This window comes from Peromyscus californicus, unplaced genomic scaffold (assembly GCF_007827085.1).
Source record: "Peromyscus californicus insignis strain IS unplaced genomic scaffold, ASM782708v3 Scaffold_4__1_contigs__length_199733344, whole genome shotgun sequence".
Taxonomy (NCBI): domain Eukaryota; kingdom Metazoa; phylum Chordata; class Mammalia; order Rodentia; family Cricetidae; genus Peromyscus; species Peromyscus californicus.
The window spans coordinates 34,425,543-34,446,571 of record NW_026294562.1 but is presented as its reverse complement, the minus strand read 5'-3'; the positions used below and the strand labels follow the sequence as shown (position 1 = coordinate 34,446,571).

General features: G+C 37.3%; 1 protein-coding gene and 1 pseudogene across 13 annotated transcripts in view; one reads left to right on the top strand and one right to left on the bottom strand.

Moving 5' to 3' along the window:
• Positions 1-21,029, bottom strand: part of Rfx3 (regulatory factor X3) — a 268,551-nt gene that overhangs the window by 202,453 nt on the left and 45,069 nt on the right. The gene's annotated exons all lie outside the window — the stretch shown is intronic.
• LOC128094791 (THO complex subunit 3-like) lies at positions 9,189-13,854 on the top strand (annotated as a pseudogene).

The following is a 21,029-nucleotide window of genomic DNA, read 5'->3' as shown; positions in this document are numbered from 1 at the left end:
TAAATAATAGAAATACAGAAAAAAGTCAAAGTGAAATGAAGATGAAACTGAAAACTTCAATAATTCAATTAGAAAATACAGAGGAAGCCTCACAGATAGATTGGATTAAGTAGAAGATAGAATATCAAGATCTGGAGATAAAATAGAAGCATTGAACCATACAAGCAAGAATATGAAAAAAAAATTAAAGTGGATGAAAGAACAAGCAAGTATTATGGGAAACTAAGAAAATGTCAAGTTATCAAATCATAAGCATATAAGAACGAGAAGAATCACAAGTCAATGGCATAGATTAGGCTTTCAACAGGATCACAGAAGAAAACTTTCCCAAATTAAGAAAAGATACATCCATATCATATCAGAAGTACTCCAAAGAGACAAGGCTAGAAAAGAAACTCTCTACAGCATACTAAAGTTAAAACACTACATACACAGTACAAAGAGAGAACTGAAAGCTGTAAGGGAAAAACCACAAGTCATATATAGATGAAAATCAATCAGAATAACTGCTAATTTCTCAATGGAAATTTTTAAAGCCAGAAAACCCTGAAGCAAAGCTCTTCCAGCTCTAAAAGAATATATTTTCTAAATGTATGAACAAGAACAAACCAAACACAAATGTTAAGTAGATAAGAAGAAATAATAATAACCCTAGCAGAAAGGAATGAAAGAGAAACAGAAAACTAAGAACTGATTATTTGAGAAGACAGACAAGATGGACAGACCCTTGGACAAGTTGATCAAAAAAAAAGGGACAACCCAAATTAACAGAATCAGTGATGAACAGGAAAACATTAGACACAAAAAATCATTCCAAATATTACAAGGGAATATTTATAAGCCTGAATTCCATTAAATTAGAAAATCTAAAAGAACCAGACAAGTTTTTTAGATCAATGCAAACCACCAAAAGTAGCCAAAGGAGATCAACATCGTAAACATACAGACCGAAAACAAATAAGGAGATCAAAACAGTCATGAAAATCCATCTGACTAAAAGTAGACCAGATCTAGATAGACTCACAGAAAAATTCTACAAGATTTTTAAAGATCTACCAGCAATATTTCTTAAATTATTAAAAATTAAAAATAGAAACAGAGCCGGGCGGTGGTGGCGCACACCTTTAATCCCAGCACTCGGGAGGCAGAGCCAGGCGGATCTCTGTGAGTTCGAGGCCAGCCTGGTCTCCAAAGCGAGTTCCAGGAAAGGCGCAAAGCTACACAGAGAAACCCTGTCTCGAAAAACCAAAAAAAAAAAAAAAAAAAAAATAGAAACAGAAGCAGCACTTCCAAACTCCTTCTATAAAGCCAATATTACTCTAAGACACAAGACAGGTAAAGACAAAACAAAAAAAAAAAATTACAGGCCAATATTCCTAATGAATACAGATGAAAAAAATCTTCACTAAAATACTTGTATGACAAATACAAACATATATAAAAAAAGATCATCCACCATAATCAAGTTGGCTTTATCCCAGAGATGTGATGGTTCAATATATGTAAGTTAATTAATGTAATAAACCAGGTAAATGGGCTTAAAGAAATAAAAAAAGAAAAAACATTATTATCACAGCAGATGCAGAAAAGGCCTGACAAGATTCAACATGTCTTCATGATAAAATTCCTAGAGAAAGTAGGACTGGAGGGAACACACCTCAATATAATAAAGGCTATAAATGACAAGCTCACAGTCAACATCATCTTAAATGAAAACAAAACAAAACATTGAAACACTCCTAATGCAGTCAGGACAAAGCAGAGCTGTCGAACTATCCCCACTCATTTTCAACATAGTGCCTGATGCACTAGTTAGAACAATGACAAGAGAATGAAATTAAAGGGATACAAATAGAGAAAAAAATCAAATTATCACTATTTGTACATAGTATGATGTTACATATAAGAGATCCTTAAAATTCCACCAGAAATGTCTAGGAATGATCAACATTTCAGCAAAGTAGCAAAATATACATATCACTTACAAAAATCAGTAGTTTCTATCTATTAATAACCACACTGAGAAAGACATCATGGATACATTCACATTCACAACAGCCTCAAAGAAAAAATATCTAGGAGATAACTTAATCAATGAAATGAATGATCTCTACAATGAAAACTTTAAATCTCTGAAAAAGAAATTGAGGATTACATTAGAAGACGGAAATAACTCACATTCTCATGGGTTGGTAGAGTTAATATTGTGAAAATGACCATCCTATCAAAAGCAATTACAGATTCAATCTAATCTCAATGAAAATCTACATGACATTCTTCAGAGACAGAAAAAAATATTAAAATTCACAGAGAATCACAAAATAATATAGATAGCCAAAAAAATCCTGCACAAAAAGAACAATGACACAGGCCTATTATTCTAGATTTCAAGCTATATTACAGAGTTACAGCAATAAAAATAGCATGGTACAGGCATAAAAGCTGACATACAGAATACAAAACAAAAGAGAAAACAAAACATGAGTACACATAATTACATCCATAGTTCCATTAGTATGTATCATTCAGTGCATCAAACACAACAGGGATAGACTTTATTGAAATGTAGTAACTATACACTAAAGACTTTAAAACAACAGCAAGAGAGCTAAAGATATCTAAGTAAACAATAAATACATCCTTTTCCTGGGTCATTATATGCAGTCCTGTGAAAAATGAAACATAGCTATAATAAATGAAATACTAGTAGACTTACAAATTTTTATAATAAATTAGCCTTGGTGGCATTAGACATATAATATCAATTACTCATGAAGGTGAGGCAGGAGGATTAGCATTTGAAGGCCTGCTTGGGCTACCAAATGAGTTCAAGGTCAGCCTGGACAACTTAGTAACTCTGTCTAAAAATAAAGCATAAAAAGAGGCTATGGGTATGACTCAGCTGTAGAGCATTGCCTGGCATATATGAGACCCTTGGGTGAATTCCTATTACCACAAGAAACTTACCTAATTAACTTTCAAATTTATATATGAAAATGCAAAGGGTCAAGGTAAGAAAAACAGTCTTGAAATGCAAGATAAAATGGAGGCATTTACACACTACCTAATGTTAGGTGTACAAAAGTCATAGGAATTAAGAAAAAATTAATTAAAATAAATTAAAAAATACAGAGATAGTGACAAAAATGGAGAGAAATAGACCCACATGTATTTATACAGTCACTTAATTTTCAATGACAATATCAATGTAATTAAATGGTGAAATCATAAACTTTTCAACAAATGGTCCTGGAACAACTGAATACCTGCCCATATCATATAATATTATATACAATAATGTTACTTTACATCATATATAATAGTTAACTCAAAAAAATACTTCTAAAAACAATATTATAAACTTCTAGAAAAAAATGACACCATATAAATGACATTGGATGACACACTAAAAAATTTTAATATAAAAACCCAAAGGAAAAATAAATAAGTTGAATTTCACCAAAATTAAACACTCTTATACTTTCAAAATACAACTTAAAAAAATAAAAACATGTCCGAAGATTTGGATATGAGGCTGGGAGAAGTTTTCAAAATATGATTCTAGAAAAGAACATGTGTCCAAAATATGTAGAAATAAGCACAGACAATAAAGAAATGAAATCCCATTAAGACATCAGTCATTTCAGGGAAATAACAAATTAACACTGTAGTAAATCACCATTGTGTTTAATTGGCAAGAATGTACATCGATTACAACCTACATAGTACCCATGACAATGCAAAATAGTACAGGTACTGTGGGAAACATTTTGGAAGTTACTTGTAGAGTTAAGTGTTCCCTTATCATAATACTTAGATATTTCATTGTATGAATTAATCTGGGTGAAAGTAAAAAAAAAATATGGCCCTATAAATATTTATATTGAATTTACATCACACCTTTATTCATAACATTATTAACAGGAAACAATCTAATTCCCATCACCATTACAAGGAATAAACAAATTGTGGTATTTCCATACAGTGAACTACTACCCAGAAATAAAAAGGAACAAACTACTGATTTGTGTACAGGTAAGAGCTAAAGAAAACAAGTATAAAGACTACATACTGCATGCTTCTATACTTAGGCTCAGTGGGAGAATGCTCATGCCAAGCATGTATGAGGCCCTTGGCTGGATTCCTGGCACTACAAAAGAAAAGTAAATAATCCTACATCTGTATGAAATTTCTAGAATGGGCACAACTGTAATCAGGGTCAAGGAGATGGGGCTTAGGATTGATCTTCTGGAAAGCAATGAAAATGACATGCCTTGTCCTATCTCCTCTTCTCCCCACCCCACACAGAAACTCACTATATGTGTTCAAATAATCAGTCCTTCCACTCAGCCTCCTGAGTAGCTGGGACTGCAAACACATATAACCATGTTCAGATAAGAACACATGTTGACTGGGACAATGTTGATTGGGGCAATGTGATATGACAAACTTGTCAAAATTCATATACATATAACATTGGTAAATTACACTATAATTATAACCAATAAAATCAACAAGTAAAATAAAGACACAAGGTTGTAGTGGATTACACTTGAAAATTCCAGCACTTGGGAGGTTGAGGCAGGAGAATTATGAGTTTAAAGTCAGTCTGAGCTACATATGAGAACTTCTCTCAACTAACTAGTTAAAAGCAATCAAATACATGGTGAAGACATATACATTAGTGGGAATGGCTGACAACTCACCTATTGAAGAAACAATTGCAATTTGAGTAAGTAAAAACACCAATGGAAAACTAATTCAAGTCTGTACCAGTGAAACAAGTCTCTCTCTTACCTCTACAATCTGAAATACCTTCCTACACTACGTTTGTATTTCTTTATGATGAGCCATGCGGGCAAGGGTAAGAGCCTGGTTGCTAATCAAAGTATGTACATTTTAAAAGAGTACTTCAATAAAATAATAGCTTCAATGAAAAAAATCCCTGGGCCATTCTTTTCCAAAGACTTTCCTCAAAGGCCTTAAAACTTGAATACTTCAGTGTTCTGATTTATGTGTTTCATTAGCAGGTTAATACCCTGATTCTGACAATTATTCAAATTTTATGTTGCAGCAAATGCAACAAACTCAATAAATACATCCTTAAGTAGTAACTACAAAAGCAAAAGTATTTATCTTATTCTCCAGAAACTAAAGCTTGCATTACAAAGAGAAGGTATGCATAGCACCCTTTCATTGATAATAAAAGACATCATGTGCAGTACAAATGAGTGGCAAGACATTGCTGTCATGGCGGGGGTGGGGGTGGGGGGGGGAAGGGTGCTGTGGGATGTTCTGTATGGCAAATGTGTTGCTCTGATTGGTTAGTAAATAAAACACTGATTGGCCAGTAGTCAGGCAGGAGGAAGTATAGGCGGGACAAGGAGGAGAAGAATTCTGGGAAGTGGAAGGCTGAGTCAGAGACACTGCCAGCCACTGCCATGACAAACAGCATGTGAAGATGCCGGTAAGCCACGAGCCATGTGGCAAGGTATAGATTTATAGAAATGGATTAATTTAAGATATAAGAACAGTTAGCAAGAAGCCTGCCATGGCCATACAGTTTGTAAGCAATATAAGTCTCTGTGTTTACTTGGTTGGGTCTGAGCGACTGTGGGACTGGCAGGTGACAGAGATTTGTCCTGACTGTGGGCAAGGCAGGAAAACTCTAGCTACAGAAGGGAGCAAAATTAAATTAGAAGGAAAAACTACTTGACTACTTTTGAACAACTCAATTTGAGAAAGATAAACGCCACCTTAGTTTGGTTTCTGTCACTGTAATAAAACATCCTGACCAACAGCAATGTAGAGAGGAACTGGGTTAGTTGGCTTCCACTTCCACATCACAGTCCACCACTGAGGGAAGACATGACAGACTGAAGCAGAGAGCTGGAGGGATGCTGCTTACTGGCTTGCTCTTGTTTACTGCTCAGTCTACTTTCTTATACAACCCAAGATCACCTGCCCAGGTGTGGCACTGACCTCAGTAAGCTAGGCTCTCCCATAGCAAGCATCAATCGAGAATGCTGCGCACACCCCCAGCGCAATTTTGAGTAGAATATTTTAGTTGTTAAAATTGACTTGCCTAGTGGGCAATCTGATAGGGTCACTTTCTCAGCTGAGGTTCTTCAGTCCCAGTTGACCTTCACTTGTGTCAAGGTGACAAAAAAAAAAAAAAAAAAAAAAAAAAAAAAAAACCAGCACAAGCACATGCTTAGCAGAGCAAAAAGCAAGAGGACTACATAGAAGAGAAAAATGGGAACAACAGTTTTCAGTGGAAAGATGAAAATGGCAAACTTCAACTGGAAGACTATGGAAAAGAAGGAAAGGTTTTAAATATAAGACACATGAAGTAGCTTTTATTATATACCAAGAGCAGTAAGGCATGGTGCTGTTTTAAAAGACATCCTAAATTTAAAGCTTTGGTGTTTTAGTCTGTAGCAGAAAAACTAAGAGAGTTCTACATAGCTAATAGCAATTCTGCAAAACAACAAATAATTTTTACAATAAATACTCTTTACATAGTGGGGAACAAGAGCAGCGGGAGTATGATTATTATGGCTATATAAGCAGAAACAGGAATGAATTCTACATTTTCTTAATCCTGGCCCAGTATTCCCCACCTCCATTGACATACCACTCAACTTTTTTTTCTTTTTCTGAAGCAAACAAGTTAAGTTATTGGGTGTTTGTTTTGTTTTTCTCAATGCGTGATGTAATAAAAGCAATGCTTTATGAAATGTATATAGCCAAGTTATGTGCTCTGAATTAGAAGTCAGAAAACATGAAGAATGGAAAACCAGCATGCTACTCTAATATAAAAGAAATGGGTGGTAGTTCAAAGAAATAAGAGTCTTATATAAAAAGACTTTATCAGGATCTTTAATGGAAATGCAAAGACATTCAGAATTAAATAGAGACTAACAAGGTACCTGACAAAATTAAATAACAAAAGGTAAACCCAATTTCTTAGGGGAATTATTTATTATAATCGAATTACTCTATAAATGAAAAGTTATTAGGTTAAATAGCATAGGAGTCTCTGGTTTTAAAAAAATTAAAGAATCTAAAACTTGCTGCCATCTTAGATTTTTATTTACAGTTTCCTGTAGCTATCCAGACTGGAACTCTAAAACCACTTCCCTCTATCTCTCAGTTATCCACATTCCTAAAACACAGTAAGCATTTATCTCACTTCCTGAAAACACCGAAAGTAACTGGTTCCTGTAAATCCAACATATTAAATGTTTGTTTAATCAAATTTATCACTGAATCAAAGCTTTCCTTCAGGGGATCAGAGCTAGTTGTCAATCACAAGTCAATGACTAATCTCTGGATTGCACAGACAGACTTTCAATGGAGAAAGTATTTTAAACTTTATGAATATGAATCTGCCTTACTTATTAGAAATATTTCACAAGCAGAGTTATAATCATGACTTCTTACCAAGGTTATAAAATATCCACCCATTTATGATGTTTTTTTTTAAAGAAAATGTTAGAAAAGTAGCCTTTTTTAATAGCTATAAATGAAATACTCAACAGATGAAGCAATCTTCTAAAGACAAACATGAGATTTAAGAAAAACAGTACTGGCAGGCAGGTGGTGGCACAGGCCATTCATTAATCCTAGCACTCAGGAGTCAGAAGCGGGCGGACCTCTGTGAGTTCAAGCCCAGCCTAGCTACAAAGTGAGGTGCAGGACAGCCACACCTGTTACACAGAGAAACCCCTGTCTCAAAAAAAAAGAAAGAGAAGAAGAAAAAAGAAAGAAAAAGAAAAGAAAACCCACAAAACAAACAAACAAAAAAGCTGATACAGAATACAATCCTGACAATAAGAACAGAAAGACCAGGATCAATGCTATGGTTCCAGACGGGCCAGTAGAGGCTGCCAGTGCACAGGGACATCAGTTTCCCTTCCTACCACAGACACACAGAGTGCCCAAGAAGATAAAAAGCACTGCCATGATAAACTATGAAGGCCAACATCCAGGCCTCATCATAGAAATTTATTCATCAGCAATCCTTTTACCTGCATCTCCTAGGCATATGTCACAGCAACTAAAAACCGCAGACAGTTCTGAGGATTTTCAAATACGACTACTCAGCTACTGTTACGCAAAGAAACCACCAACCACATGTGACTATCTTTCCAAAAATCTTTAAGACATTGGAAAATGGGTATTTTCACTGGAGAATAGCTCAATTTATAGCACTAAAATCCTTCATTGAATAGATTTTCTTCTGTTCCTGCAGGTGAAGAAAACTTTCAGTTATTGAGTATAAAATCAAAACTAGATCTAGAATTTGGAACAGTCTAAAGCTACAACTCTAATATATCTGAAATTCTTCATATGCATCAATCAGGTGATAGTGTCCACCTGAGCCCTTTATCTAGAACTAAGGGAACAGTGACACCCAAATACACCAAGTAACGATTCCTTTCCCAAATCCACTTCATGAATGTGCTCTGTGGTTTTAAGAATTAAGTGTCTGGCTCTTGAGCTCCGCGGCACTGCTGTTTCTTAGAGAGAAACTGTGCTGTCAATCACTGCATCCTCCTGCCACACAAACGTGTGCTTCAGCTTTCGCTTGTCACCCCTGTTGTGTGGATTGCAGGCAGCTCAGCACTGACTCAACTCAGGGAGCTGCAGAAGGTAAATACAGACATTAGTGGGATGACGACAGAGCCGGCAATGACTACCTGCAGCTCCCTTTGCTTTCTTTGTTAAAGAAGAAAAAGCTAATTATCTGCAGCTGTCAACCATGAAAACCTAGACCTATTTAAGTCAGTATTAGCCTTGGACAATTGAAAACATTTCTCATATTTTTGCCTGATTGTTTTCTCTTTTGCAAAAAAAAAAAAAACCACATAATTTCATTAGAAAACATCAACCATTTTGAAGGACAAAGTAAAAACACGGTAGAAAATCAGAACTACACACTTGTATTATAACTAATTCATTTAATATTTTAGAAAAACTGCCTGCCATTTTTGTGCTATTCATTTTGTAATTAGTAGATGTAAAAATTTAGACAGATGTAAGGTATCTCCATATAATTCATATAAAAAGCATCCAAATGAAAGCCCAGACTATTGACCGCCAAGAGAGAAATTCTGTTCCTTTATTTAGCAAAAAGAGAAAAAAAGGAAAATAGATTCCAACATTGAACTGCTGCAGAAAATCCCAGACTTATGGACTCCTGTGTTCATACTTCAGTCTACCCACCAATCTTCCATTCCTAGTCTAGTCCCATTAGAATGCAAGCAAATAACTAATTAGTTTTGAGGGTTTTTTTTTTTTTTTCAAACTTAAAGAGCAAATTGGATTCCAGGACATCAAATGAAGAAAAGATGTTTTTTAACAAGTCAAGAGAGAGTCAACAGAAAAACGATATCACTGGGACTAGAAAGATGGCTCAATAGGTAGAGGTGCAACTCTTCAAGCTTGCTACCCAAATGCAACCAATGGAAAAGCTGCATGTGCTGGCCTGTATCTGTAACCCAACACTCCTACAGCGAGAGGGGAGGCAGAGACAGGACAGTCACCTCAAGCTCATGGATAGCTAGCCTGGAGCATGCAGGAGAGCAACAGAAACATCAGGAAAGGTCTCACCTCAGCAAGGAAGGTGAGAACCAACTCAGAAAAGCAGTCTTGTGAGAGCCACATATATCCTCCTCCCACGCCCCATCACACACACACAAACTAAATAATAATATTAAAAAGTCCATGGACTCTCCAACACTGTATTCTACACTGTACACAAGGTGATTGTTCATAATTATGAATATAAACGTTCTTTGATTTTGATTTTGCTGAGAATGTTCATTGATTGAATACTACTTTTGGTTATTTTTTCACAAGAACTCTTCTCATAGGAACACATTTGATAGAATTTATAATTCCACATTAAAAGTCCTTTTATTTTCTAGTAAATATTAAAACACATAAAACTCTTAATTACAAGGGAATTAACAAAGATATAATCTAATGTACAAAATCAACAATGTAGGCAAAAAGTTGACATTCATCAAGATTATAGTTTTAAAATTACAGCTCTCTATTCAGAACCCTAACCCAGCTCCAGAGGATACACTGGGAGCTACAGCTGACCTAGAATGTTAATACTGTGACTTTTCTCACAGGCCCCCTCTGCAGTCTTGACAAAGCACCATTGTATTCTCCTATCTCAGATATATCTGCTAGAAAAGAGGGGTACATGTCAAGAATTCATCAGTATATCATAAAAACATAATAAAACCTAGATCCAAAGTATCATATGTGAAAATAGAACGTCAATCCTGTTAAGGACTAGACATGAGCAGATAAGGAAAGATGGAGCTAAATGGTCACAACACACCAAACACTAAGCCAGTTTCCATTGGTACAAACTGGGAACTGACAGCATCAAAATCTCATCTCAACTTCCAAGAATACGACCACAGCCATGTACTACCACCAGAGCTCTAACATCTTCACAGTTCTCATGAGTGTTATTCTCCATTTCTACAAGCACAATAGAAAAAACAAACAAAACACTAAAAAGCAATCTGAGTCTTAAAATGAGAGAAGATAACTAACACTTTAGAATTCTACAACTCACATAGTTTGTTAAGATATTCGGTGACAAGCTTCATAGGGTACAGGTTCAGGAGTTCAGGTTCAGGTACATAGGTTCAGGAGTTCAGCATGGCAGTGTCCACAGAAATGCTGCAGTCTTTAGCAATAAGCCAAAAAAGCCCCAGCTTTATGGGCCCTGGTGCTCAAGGAGAATCGGTTCACTGTGGACAATGGAGTTCTTCTGAAGCCACAGAGATGGACAAGTTCCTGGCCCACAGTGCCAAAGTGGATGTGGCCTGGAGCTAGGGTGGGTTTCACTCAGCCTAGGGATTCTTTGACAAGACTACTTGCTGGGTCTTCTTGCTGGGGAAAGACTTTTGGTCAAAGATAACAGCTACAGAGGATGTGAAGAGAGTGTGAATCAGTTTTGTTGGTTTCCAAGTAACCCTGACCCCTTTGTCACTTCATCTGGAGATAAAGGCATTCCCATCTGGGATATGAGGACTACAAAATGCACAGACAGAGAACTTCAAAGGAGAGAGCATTAATATCTGCCGGAGTCTAAAATGGGCAGACCATAGCTGTGGGCAGCAAGGATGATGATATGACCTTTACTGATACCAAGATACACCACTCCAAACCAGAGACAATGTTCGAGTTCAAGGTCAACAAAGTTCGGAGTCAATAAAACTCCTGAGACAATCATAATGACATGTTCCCCCTGGCAAACAGCAAGAGCTCTATCACCATTCTCAGTTATATAGAACTTACGCATGTACAGTCAGTCTATCGCTGTCCATCCTTCTAACTTCATCTGTATCAATTTTAACCCCATGGAGAAATCCTTTGGGTTGTTTGTTTGTTTGTTTGTTTGTTTTGTTTTTGTTTTTCGAGACAGGGTTTCTCTGGGTAGTTTTGGTGCCTGTCCTGGATCTCGCTCTGTAGACCAGGCTAGCCTCGAACTCACAGAGATCCACCTGGCTCTGCCTCCCAAGTGCTGGGATTGAAGGCGTGTGCCACCACCGCCCGGCGAGAAATCCTTTAAGGAAGTGCAGGTGACTTGGTCAACTTCAGGGGTATGGATGAGTTGCTGTGTGGAAAGTGTTCTTCCAGTCTCACAATGTGAAAATGCTGGCACTGGCATCAGAGGATCACATTAACACAGCTCAAGTACAGACAGGAACTGAAAGGTAAAGTATGAGTTCCAGTCCTTCACGTAATTTAGCATTCCTAAAGGTCTCTGCCGATGATGACATGGGTGGCAAATATGACAGCAGGCAGGAAGCTGGAACTGTGAAGCTCCTGTGGGATGGTCTTTCTGTATACTGTGAATATGTGTTGCTCCCATTGGTTAATAAAGGTGCTGTGGCCTATGGTAAGGCAGGATAAGAGGCAGGCAGGAAAACCAAGCAGAGGGACAGGGAGAAGAAGGGTGGGGTCGGGAAGATGCCAGCCTGCCACCTAAGGAGCAACATGCCAGCATACTGATAACACACAGCCACACGGCAATACATAGATGAATAGAAAAGGGTAAATTTAAATAAAAGAGCTAGCTAGCAAGAAGCCTGAGCCATAGACCAAGCAGTTTTATACTTAATACAAGTCTGTGAGCTTAGTTGGGATAGAGAAGCTGAGGGACGAAGGAAAACTTGAGTCTACAGTGAAGCTGTGTGAACTTCCTAACAATTCCTAAGAGGAGAGCCTGACGTAAGAGAAGGAGGCCTGATATGACCCATCTGCCCTTCCCCCCCTCACCTTTTAGCAGTTTTAAAATGGCTCTCGGAATTTGTGAGTACTCTGAAGATTATTGTAGTAGAATATTATTTTAAGGTATGTTACTTCTGTTTATGCTGCATTTGTTTAATTCTGTGAAGCTGTGTTACCATGCCTGTGTAAAACACCTGATAGTTTAATAAGGAACTGGCCAATAGCAAGGAAGGAGAAAGGATAGGCGGGGCTGGCAGGCAGAGAGGATATATAGAGGGAGAAATCTGTGGGAAAAGGATCAAGCAGCCAGAGAAGGAGGAGGACTTCAGGGGTCAGCCATCCAGCAAGCCACAGAGTAAGAGTAAGATTTACAGAAGTTAGAGAACGGGAAAGGTCCAGAGGCAAAAGATAGTTGGAATAAGTTAAGGAAAGCTGGCAAAAAACTAAGCCAAGCTAAGGCCAGGCATTCATAATTAATAAGCCTCCATGTGTGATTTACTTGGGAGCTGGGTGGCGCCCCCCCTCAAAAAAAAATAGACCAAAGACCAGCCAACAACATAATGGTGTACCAACTTGGGGCTCTCGAATATCCATCTAGAGACTGAGAAAGCCGAACAAACAAAAAAGAGTATGTGGCTCCTTTAAGAGTTTCAGCCGGACAGTTTCTGCTGGTCACTGAGCCCCTGAGCAGCTAGTATGTTAAGTAGGAACAAAAACGAAGTAAAAATGCCTGCTGCAGTGCAAGCATTGGCATTCTGAGCTCTAGGAAGGTTGAATACAGTTCCTGGTCAGACAAACCTCCGTCTGGCCGTGCGTTTCATGCTTGGCTTTCACAAGCCGAAAAGTGGGCAGGGTCAGTTGACAGCTGCACATGAAGAATCCAGGTGTAGGTTAGCAGTTTAAAGGTTTGCTCACACGGTCAAAAAAGACTAGAGATATGCAGTAATGGAGTCCAGGTGGGGAAAACAAACCTCAAAACAGGTTCCAGTGTGTTTTACAATCTGTGTACGCTTAAGAAAGCAAGAAAAGGGGTATGGACAGTGGTAGAAAGAAGTAAGTTGTTCAAAAATAGTCTTTAAAGAGAGAGTAAAAGTAATATAAAAGAAAAAAAAGCCACATAAGATGGAAAATACACAGGTAGTCTGGATCCTGTATGTGTCGATTTTGAATTTGATTGTTGAGAAACAAAAGACAGCTGCTAGGATACATGGGATTGGGAACTGGTCTGCTAAATTAAACCAATCTGGATATTGTAGAAATGCCTTAACTTTAGAAAAGTCAAAAAATATACTTGTCAAATGGAAATCAAAAATGCTTTGGAGTTTTGTTCCCACAGGAGATGAGAGGCTGTGGATTCCTTTAGGGTAAATATGGATCAGGTTTGATCAGGCTAGACCTCCTGAATCTTGACAGGTGATATCTATCAGCAAAGGTTACTGTTGGTCTTCCCAGGACTTGGTCATTATCTAAAATTTTCTCTCTGGGACTCTAAAGATACTTTGTCCTCAGACAGCAGTAATATGAAGAAAACTATGCCTACATTCCCAACAATTAGGGGATGTGGGTGGTTGGTTAATTGGTGGGTTATGGATGTTTGTTATCATTTAGGGGAGTATAATATATTGATACAAATTTAAAGTTTTTGTTACACTGTATATGTGTTTCTACTCTTAAAGGATTTTTGTATATTGATAACAATTTAAGGTATTTTTGTTACATGTTGTATATATGTTTCTATTTTTGTTTAAGGTATTGTACCTATGCAGTTCATTTGGAAATGCAGAGTGAAGCTCTAGTTTTGAAAGCTGTTATTATAAACTATAAAAGGCAATCAGGAAACAGGTTAGTGGCTACTCATTAATAACAATCAAAATTGTAGATATGTTAGGTATGCCTTCCAGATCATATAGAGAAATATTTTACATAGATGGTCTTCAAATCTTTCAAAAACCTATAGAATATGGCATTTAAAATGTTTTATTAAAGTTTCTCATGACAATGAGACACATCTGAACCTGGCAGCACTAATTTACTTCAGAGAACATGATGGACATTAAAGAAACTCCTTATGGAGTTTGCTTTCATTGTGCAAGATTAGTCACTAGGCAAAGAAACTGTTTGCCAGATTCTCTGGGCCTCTAGGCAGAAGATGGATGCCCCAACATAGGAGAGGAACTTTGGGTGACTGTCCAGGCAGCCAAATGTCTTTGTTGTTAGATAATAATGCACTCTTCTGGATTTGACAGAGTTGAAGACTAAATAGTTATAGTTGCCATTTTCCTTAGTTATGATAGAAAGTAAATTAAGTATAAAATTATGAATTCACTAAGATAGGGCAAATAGTGCATTATTTTCTCTGAATATGCTAATTACAAATGGGCACACTATTATGACTATAATCCTTACCTTGATAATTGTTATTATATATAATCTTACTATGTTTAAATTAAAGCCTTTTCATTTTTATTTAGATAAAAGGAGGGAAACGTAGTAGAATATTATTTTAAGGTGTGTTAGTTTTGTTTATGTTGCATTTGTTTAACTCTGTGAAGCTGTGTTAGTGTACCTGTCTAAAACACCTGATGGTTTAATAAAGAACTGGCCAATAGCAAGGCAGGGGAAAGGATAGGCAGGGCTGGCAGGCAGAGAGGATAGCAGGAGGGAACTGGGAGGAAAGATCTGAAATCTAGGATCCAGAGAAGGAGGACAACTCCAGGGGCCAGCCACCCAGAAAGCCACAAAGAAAGGTATGCAGGAATAGAAAAGGAAAAGCCCAAAGACAAAAGATAAATGGGATAAGTTAAGGAAAGCTGGCAAAAAACAAGCGAAAAAAGGCTGGGTATTCATAAGTAATAATAAGCCTCTGTATGTGAATTTATTTGGGAGATGGGTGGCAGGCCCCCCAAAAGAGTAAAAACCCCTAACAACAGATTATAAATTGGTACAAAACACAAAAATCTTTGGTCAAAGTGTCCGTCCCTTACCCCACTTTGTGGTGCTTAGGTTAAGCCAACTTTGTCCATGGTAAGCAAGTACTCTACCATTGAGCTACATCCCAAACACCTTTCTGGTTTTTGTTTTAGTGTATGCACATGAACTGTTTCCATATTTCCCCCAAGACCAGTTAGCTAAAAGTACTCTGTAAGTATAGGTCATGACCCCAGCACATCATGTCTTTTAGGAGTCACCCTGTCCTCACAACATTCCATGTATGGTAGAGTTTATTAAACATAATGCTGCTTCAGCAATACCTATGTAAAGAGAAGGCAGGACAGTGATGATATTTTTAATAATTAAAAACATACAAATATAACTTTGGGAATTAATCACTTCATAAAACTTACCTTTTATTATGAGACTTCTGGGACTTTTAAGATTACAATATTACTATTCTATTATGACAGGGAGATACTGCAGTTTGGGGGACTTTTTTTATTTGAGAATTAGAGATTAAAATTATAGTTCAGCTTAATGCTTTAACCAAGAACTCTCTGAAATACAGGACAAAGCTTGTAGCATGGGCTATACAATCCTTTAAAGTCATTTGTTTATATAATGTGTATAAGCCTGCCCTCATTCTATATAGGTTTGAAGGTAACAAATTATGAAAAACAATGAGAAAAGTTGTAAAAATAGAAATATACACAAAGTAGGGTTAAAGAAACATAAATTAGAATAGACAATCAAAGTTGGGAAGTTAAATAGAAATATGTGAAGAATAAGGACCCACATGAATGCTTGAAATAAGTTTTGATTTCAAGTTCCCTTAATGGCAATATGAAGAAGGAGATAAATCAGTTTACTAATTCTTCTTTTCTAGTTGGGTTTTGATAAATTCTCATTACGTTGCTCAAGCCAGCCTGGGACTTACTAAGTAGGCTAGACTGGCCTTGACCTCACACTCCTGCCTCAGCCTTGTGCATAATCATACTACAGCCATGTAGCATCAAATCTAACTTTCCTCTTATTAAGAAAAACACTTGGCAGGGCTAGCAAGAGGGCTCAATGTGTAAAAATGGTTTCTTCCAAGCTTGACCATCTGAGTTTAATTCCCAGTACTAAAATTTTGGAAGAAAAACAATTCCTGGGCTCTAAAAGTATCTAGTGCAAGCAAGCTCACACTCTGTGGATATGCATAAGCATGCACACACATGCACATGGGTGTGCACAAACAAAAAAAGTAGCTTACTTTAAAAAGCATCACCTGGAGATAAGAGCACTTTCTGCTCTTGGAGAGGTCACTCAGATTTGGTTCCCAGTGCAAACATTGGTGCTTACAACTGCATGTAAGTCCAGGTCTTGGGGGTCCAACACCCTCTTCTGGCCTCAACAAGCACCAGGCATACATGTAGGACACTTACATACATTCAGGCAAAGCACATATATATAAATAAAAATAAACGAATCTTTAAAAAACAGAAAACATATACCCAAATAACTCCATATCCTACCATAGAGATTTATGAATTGCTGCTCTATGCACAATAGCAATGAAATTGTAACAGCCTAGACATCCACCAAAAGACACATAATGAAATTATACATATATACTATAGAATATTGTTCAGCTATAAAAAAGAAATTTTCAGCCGGGCGGTGGTGGCGCACGCCTTTAATCCCAGCACTCGGGAGGCAGAGCCAGGCGGATCTCTGTGAGTTCAAGGCCAGCCTGGACTACCAAGTGAGTTCCAGGAAAGGCACAAAGCTACACAGAGAAACCCTGTCTCGAAAAACCAAAAAAAAAACAAAAACCAAAAAAAAAAAAAAAAAAGAAAGAAATTTTCAGAAAAATAGATGGACCTGGAACTTATAAGTGATCCAAACTCAGAAAGAAGAAAACCACATGCTCTCCCTCATTTGCGGAATTAGTCTATAACATGTACGTGTAACAGATGTGAGGACACAGCATAACATTTAGAAAGGAGACCAAGCGAGGGGAAGGTAGGGTGCTGAGGAAGAATAATGCAGGCAAAAGAATGAGTCTCAAAAGAGGATATAAAGCTAATTTCTAGTTTCAATTCATCAAATTTTTTTGTGGATATGTGTATTCAACTTTCTGTGTACTGAAGTAGCAACAACTATGTTTGCATTCCAAAAGAACAGATGTGATAGTCCTTTGAGGCAGCAGTTATGAAAGTTGGGCATACTATTTAGTTTCATTGACCATTAGTACAACAGACATTTGGGACACTTATCATACATTAAACACTACTATATAAACAGCACACAACAGTAATATCATGCTAAATTTATCACGTCCTTAACTTTGCCTCGGAATAACCTGGCAATGTAACAAGGTAATTATTATTCAAGTCTTATTTTCAAATGACAAAACTAAGATCTTGAACAGTCGCATTACATGTTCAATGGTCCTTACAGATGGCAAGGCCAAGTCTTAAACACAGGTCTCCTAATTCCAAGGCCAGCATGTTTTTTCATCATGCATTCTGGGTGATGGTAAGTGTGGCTTCTTCAACTCTTTTCATCATTTCTACACTTACCCTACATAACCTGATCTCTCTCAGTCAGAAATTCTCTAAGAGCAACTGAGCTTGGAGAGATGCTGTGTTTATGATTATGTATGATAGAAAATAATTTTTACAGTGGACACATAAGGTGGTCTAAGTATGTTTGTGTAACATTGCTAAGAAAATTCCCATTTACATTTTAAATGGTAAAGAATGAAGTTTCTGTGATGGTAAAATGGTCGAGCTGGTAAAGGCCCTTCTCATGCAAGCCTACTGACCTAAGTTCAAGCCCCTGAACCCATGTAAAGGTAAAAGGAAAGAACAGAGCCCATGAAGTTATCCTCTGACCTCTATACACATACTCTCTTATGCATGCAAATAAACATTCTGTGCACACACAATAAAAAATAATTTTTAAAATAAGAATGAAATTGGTGATCATTAGAAAAATCCTCCCAAGATCCCAAAAGAAAGACACCAAATAGATGTATAACACACAGGTTTATTAAATTATAAATCTGCCATCCCCTTGCTCACATCAACTTAACAAAACCACAGGATTATCTGTCAATTCCTCAAACCTTCCTACCAAATCCATAATGATTACTAAAGGCCAGAATAAATGTAGTAAACCCTGCTTCTTGTCCTTTCATTAGACTCTAAACTGTGGTATAAGGCCATGGGCTCTGCGGTTCTGACTGGCTCATGATAAAGGGCACTGGCTGGCCATGAGGCCTGATGAGGTCCTGGGACACAGAAGCATCTTTTTTTTCCTTTGGACTTTATCAAGCAGAGAACAGGCAATTTATTTTGAGCCAGAAAAATAAAATATAATCTTGGGCCATCTGGTTCTGTAACACACTATATTTGTTTAGAAAGGTCACTGTTGTCAAGTTATTGAATGTTATCTCTGGAATTGACAGGAAGAGGGAAGGTTTTGAAAGCAAGCCAGGAACACTAAAGCACCGGATATTAATGTGTAAAATTGTAAAATAGTATTTAAAAGGTTGGTCTTCAGTGATAAACAGACCACAGTTCAAATCCAAGCTTCACCATCTTTAAATGACCTGAGGCATGTCATCAGATTTCTTAATTCAATGTTCCCATCTATAAAATTTAAATAACAGTACCCTGATGGACAGGTACAGACACACACAGACACACAGAGCATATAGATACATGTATGTAATTACCTCATTGTTACCATTTAAAATATAATTATAAATTTCAATATAATTCCATTATAATTTTCCTTAGTTTTGTATGCCATTAAATGTTTACATTTGTCTACTTATTGTGCATGTATGTGTGTATGTCCATGTCCTTGTTATTTTGTATTGTCAATCTGACACACCCGAGTCATCTAAGAAAGCCTTGATTGAGGAATTGACTCAGTCAGACTGGCCTTAGGCATGTCTCCAGTGAACTAAATTTTAACTGATACAGGAAGCCCAGCCCACTGTGGGTGGTACCATCCCCAGACAGGTGGTCCTGAACAGTGTAAGCTAGATAGCTAAACATGAGCCAGAGAGCCAAAGAGCCAGGCAGCAAGCAGCACTCCTCCATGGTTTCTACTTCACGTTACTAGCTTGAGTCCCTGCCGACTTCCCTGGTTGATGGAGTGTGTCCTAGGAGTGTAAGCCAAATCCTTTCCTCCCCTAAACTGCTTTAAGTCAGAGTGCTTTATCAGAGAAACAAGACGAAACTAGAACACAATGAATGTGTAGGGAGGTCAGAGGACAACCTGCAGGAGTCTGCGCTCTCCTTCTATGACATGGGTTCCAAACACCAAACTTAGGGTGTCAGGCTTGGTAGAAAGCACCTTTACCTGCTGAGCCAACTTGCCAATCTGACATGCTGGACATTAAAAATTTTTATTACTGTTATGGACACTTCTTCAAAGAGCAAAATAGAATTCAAATACAGAATTATGGTTTGTGCTTACATACCAATTATATGGGTTTGGAGTCTATACCTGATAAAAACAACAAACAACAAAACTTTTAGGAAGAGAGAAAATCAGGTCTATGAAAATTCCATCCAACAATCTTCTTGTTGGCAAAAAAAGCAATGTTTTCAATTCAATAGGCCAGACAGAGTCCAGGCCAATTTATAGATCCCAGGGGTGGCCAATACTTTTCTTAAACTTTAACAGACAGGATACCCATACACAACTGTTTCCCCAATACCAAAGCAGTTGTGAGAAGCCTGGACTCTTGGGCTAGGAAAGGATTTTTCATCTTTTCCTTCTGTAAACTGTTAGCTGCTACAAAGCCCCCTGGTTGCTGATGTAACACTTCTCCCAGGAACTGCTGCGTTCTCTAATTCCTCAATGATACTGTCCAGGGAGACCTGAGATTAAAAACAAATTTCAAACTCTGGAACCTAATGGCTACTAACAAATCTCTAAAATACATACATTGAACTGGATAAATGAATCAAAGAAATGCACACACCTAAACAGAAAGAAGAAGAGTGGCTGATTATCCTTCATCTACCCAGCATGCTGTGTGAATTCACACCCACCACTTCCTCTCTAACCACACTGACCTGCAGCAGGGAAATTCAAAGCCCATAGTCTCTTTTAAGTTTGCATCTCATTTCTGATCGCAAATGCTCACATGTATGTTCAGTCAATATAGTAGTATTTGCTCCTAAGCCTTGGGAATCTTGCTTTATTCTTACCTTCTCTGTATAGATTCAAGAAACAAAATTTCTTATAAGCACATCTTTCTGGAACTATAGTTCAAGAAAAGGTCCTTGGTCCCAATCAAAATAGTTCATTTATACTTTGAAATGCTAGTGGGAATGTATGTTTCATTTTTGTAATATAGTATCTGATTTTTCTACTTAATGTTCAAATTAGGAGAGGGAATATCAGAGCCAATCCCTTGTCAAGTACAAACCATGAGAGTGCAGCCACAGTTTGAAAGTCCCTTTCCCTTGAACATTCCTGAAGAACACTGATTTCACAAGATGTCCCACACTAAACAAAGGACAGAGCTCTGTGGTAGAACACTTTAGCATGCAAAAGACAATACAGTTCTCAGGATCAATCAAATAAAAGGCTCTCCCCAAACACAGATTCATAATATTAATGAAGTCTTTGAAATAAAAGTCAAAATGATAAGTATTACCATCTCCAGCTTATAGGTCAGGTTTCACTCAGAATAAGAAACGCATCTCAAAGCAGATCAGCCAACAAGTGGCACAGTCATTACTCCAAATGCACTTTTCCCTTCTTAACTCTCCTCCAACTACATAACATTATAGTACAATCCTTGAGATAGT